Here is a 4301-nt window from a genome sequence, read left to right as displayed (position 1 = left end):
ACCGACTTGAGTAGGCAAATGCTCACATTCGATGGTGTCTGGCACTTTGGAGAGGTGTTCTCTTCATGGATGAATCCTGGTTTTCACTGTACAGGGCAGATGGCAGACAGCGTGTATGGCATTGTGTGGGTGATGTCAACGTTGTGGATCGAGTGGCCCGTGGTGGCGGTGGGGTTATGGTATGGGCAGGTGTATGTTATGGACAACGAACACAGGTGTATTTTATTGATGGCATTTTGAATGCACAGAGATACCGTGACGAGATCCTGAGGCCCATTGTTGTGCCATTCATCACCATCACCTCATGTTGCAGCATGATAATGCACGGCCCCATGTTGCAAGGATCTGTACACAATTCCTGGAAGCTGAAAACATCCCAGTTCTTGCATGGCCAGCATACTCACCGGACATGTCACCCATTGAGCATGTTTGGGATGCTCTGGATCGGCGTATACGACAGCGTGTTCCAGTTCCTGCCAATATCCAGCAACTTCGCACAGCAATTGAAGAGGAGTGGACCAACATTCCAGAGGCCACAATCAACAACCTGATCATCTCTATGCGAAGGAGATGTGTTGCACTGCGTGAGGCAAATGGTGGTCACACCAGATACTGACTGGTTTCGTACCCCCCCGGACCTGCACATTTTAGAGTGGCCTTTTATTGTGGCCAGCCTAAGGCATACCTGTGCAATAATCATGCTGTCTAATCAGCATCTTGATATGCCACACCTGTGAGGTGGATGGATTATCTCGGCAAAGGAGAAGTGCTCACTAACACAGATTTAGACAGATTTGTGAACAATATTTGAGAGAAATAGGCCTTTTGTGTACATAAAAAAAGTCTTAGATCTTTGAGTTCAGCTCATGAAAAATGGGGGCAAAAACAAAAGTGCTGTGTTTATAATTTTGTTCAGTGTAAGTCAATATTTGTCAATGTATTACAATAAAATACTGTTTAAGTGTGTTGTGGGTGCCCACAGTAAGTGAGAAATTGTTTAATTATTATAACTAAAAGACCTGTATATGACATGTAATTGACATAAAACTATATGTATAGTAATAACATTGTCTGTATTATTTCTTCATCTGGTATAGGAGACTATATAAATGTAACTTCAAAGAATTAATGGATTATGTGGTTATTAAATATGCTTGTGTAACTGGGTGAAGAAGAATGTGGGCACAAAAAAGGGCTATTGTACTGGTTTTTATTGAAAAATATATATATTTTTTGACACTGTTAGGGCAGAGCCTATTTCTCCTCTTGCACAATATTTCCCCTGCCTTTCAGAACACTCTCTCACAGGGTACAGAGGAGGCTGCTGTACACAAAAACTGGAGTGCCTTCAGATATAGATGGGGAAACACATGTTTTTTTTCTTTACAGTATTCAAGCGGATCATGGGTTCTTAGTATGTTAGTTTCCTTTAGGTACCGGTCAATCTCTATTACTGCATCAGCTGTGGCATTACAGGTTTTTTTACTCTGGTCCACAGCACTATATAGCAGATGCCACAGGTTTCCACCTAAACAATTTGATGGAAAAAAAAATCTAAATATGACTGCAAATGTGAATGCATCACACACTACTATTTATGTCATGAAATATTCACAAAAGTTTTTTATTTTCCCAAAATAATAAAAAAATATATATACTTGAAGTAGTTGCAGCCTGTTGACTTGTTGCCTGTTGAATCAGTGCTTGACATTGATGGGGTTTGATCTTGGATTCTGATTATGGTGGCACATTCCCCTTTTAGCCTTCTAACAGCTTCAGTCATTTTATTTTGATTGAGGAACCCAATGGTTTTAACCCTTGGGTCCAGCAAGGTTGCCATGGTCATTACACTTAGACTCTCTATTCCATATATGTTCTCTCAGGCGTCTGGTCAGGTTTTCTGTCAGTTCTTTTGAAATGTCCATGGTCAACCCAATCAATTTAAAATGGCTTGGTCACATTTGCAATATGAACATCAATATGAATGTTTTAACTGCTGAATAAATATACAAATAAATACCTGATTTGTTCTCCCTGTAAAGAATTGTGTATCATTTTCATCAGTGGAATGACTTTTGAACCTGAGACACGTTTCTCCAGCTTCTCTTTGGCAATGGTGCTGGATCTGAAATAGGTGACCATTTTCTTTGCCTTGGTAATGTCACAGAGGGCAGAAACCTGGTCGAACGATTTTTGTAACCATTAAATTAAGTGCATGTGCAATGCAGATTGTGTGCCTCACTTGTAGAATCTTTGTACAAGCAATCATATTTGCTGCAGCATCTGTGACCAGGCATTTGACCTTTGCCTTGATTTCCCACTCCATATAATTTTTTTTAAGAGGGCTATATTTTCAGCTGTGTGAATATCTGGAAACTTCTCTTCCCCCGACAAGACGGTGGTGAGTGGTATAAATAGCAGAAAATACTGATATTTTAACATAGTGTAAATATCGCTATCTGCACTTACTGTAAATAATAGGCGTCGCTAGGCCATTTTTAGGGGGGCTATAGCCCCCTAAAATTTTGCGATTAGCTCCATAACTGTACACGAATTCGTGATCGCCTCAGTCCCCTTTAAATTTCATATGAAAACGGCGGCAGACTTCGATCGACTCTTTCAGCGCGTTCTTTTGCAATCCAAATATTTGTACTGTACCATAATGTAGGATATATACTTGAAGTAGTTGCAGCCTGTTGACTTGTTGCCTGTTGAATCAGTGCTTGACATTGATGGGGTTTGATCTTGGATTCTGATTATGGTGGCACATTCCCCTTTTAGCCTTCTAACAGCTTCAGTCATTTTATTTTGATTGAGGAACCCAATGGTTTTAACCCTTGGGTCCAGCAAGGTTGCCATGGTCATTACACTTAGACTCTCTATTCCATATATGTTCTCTCAGGCGTCTGGTCAGGTTTTCTGTCAGTTCTTTTGAAATGTCCATGGTCAACCTAATCAATTTAAAATGGCTTGGTCACATTTGCAATATGAACATCAATATGAATGTTTTAACTGCTGAATAAATATACAAATAAATACCTGATTTGTTCTCCCTGTAAAGAATTGTGTATCATTTTCATCAGTGGAATGACTTTTGAACCTGAGACACGTTTCTCCTCAGACAGTTCTACCGTAGCCTGCTGGAATGGTGAGAGCACACGGAGGACTTCCTCTATTGCTTCATAGTCCTATGGATGAAGTGGATTGATGTCTGTCCTGAGAGAGGATAGGGATGCCCCCACAGCTTGCCTTTCTCCATATAGGCGTTAAAGCATCTGAAAAGTGCTGTTCCACCGTGTTTCCACTTCACTGATAAGTTTAAGGGAAGGTCTGCACATTTCTTGCTGCATCTGGGTCAGCTTCTCTTTGGCAATGGTGCTGGATCTGAAATAGGTGACAATTTTCTTTGCCTTAGTGCGGATGTCACAGAGGGCAGAAACTTAGTTGAACGGTATTTTAACCATTAAATTAAGTGCATGTGCAATGCAGATTGTGTGCCTCACTTGTAGAATCTTTGCACAAGCAATCATATTTGCTGCAGCATCTGTGACCAAGCATTTGACCTTTGCCTTGATTTCCCACTCCTCCATACACTTTTTTTTTATTTTTTTACGAGGGCTATATTTTCAGCTGTGTGATTATCTGGAAAATTCTCTACCCCCAACAAGACAGCGGGTATGGCCAAGTAAGCATCCATGTTAAGTGATGTCCACATATCTGAAGTTAAAGACACAGCCTTGACATTTTCCATTTCAGTCTTTGCCTTGATCTTGGCTTCCTCATATTTTGAGTCCACCATTTTCTTCAAGGCCTAAATGTGCAACAATAAAATAAATGTAAAAGAAAGGTTATTAAAATATTATCCAGTGTAATGTCACGGTTGTACGCCACTGAGGAGTGAGGAACGAGGAGACAGAGGAGAATTTGCAGTAAACACAGTCTTTAATCCTTCCAACACGGGGTATACAGGGCAGACAGCAACTCATGTAGCACAAGATGAACATTCAATACCGGACAAGGGAGAATGGCACAGGCTAGAACTTAAATGGGGCAGATAACGAGGGGCAGACAGGTGAGGAGGATAAACTAATAAGGAGACGCACCTGGAAACAATGAACAATCAAACACATGGGAAAACTAGGTAGCAGAGCACATGGGGAGCAAAAACACAACACAGACAGTCCAGAAGGAGTTCAGCTGGACCCAGGCCACAGCCATAATGATGGCCCACGGTGGAGCCGACGGAGGGAGGAGCCATGGAGGAGGAATGGCCGCCGACTCCAGGGGGCCGACCAACGGCG

Source organism: Sinocyclocheilus anshuiensis, unplaced genomic scaffold (assembly GCF_001515605.1).
Source record: "Sinocyclocheilus anshuiensis isolate Anshui unplaced genomic scaffold, SAMN03320099.WGS_v1.1 scaffold819, whole genome shotgun sequence".
Classification (NCBI taxonomy): Eukaryota; Metazoa; Chordata; class Actinopteri; order Cypriniformes; family Cyprinidae; genus Sinocyclocheilus; species Sinocyclocheilus anshuiensis.
The sequence above is the reverse complement of the archived record's forward strand: the minus strand, read 5'-3'. Positions refer to the sequence as shown.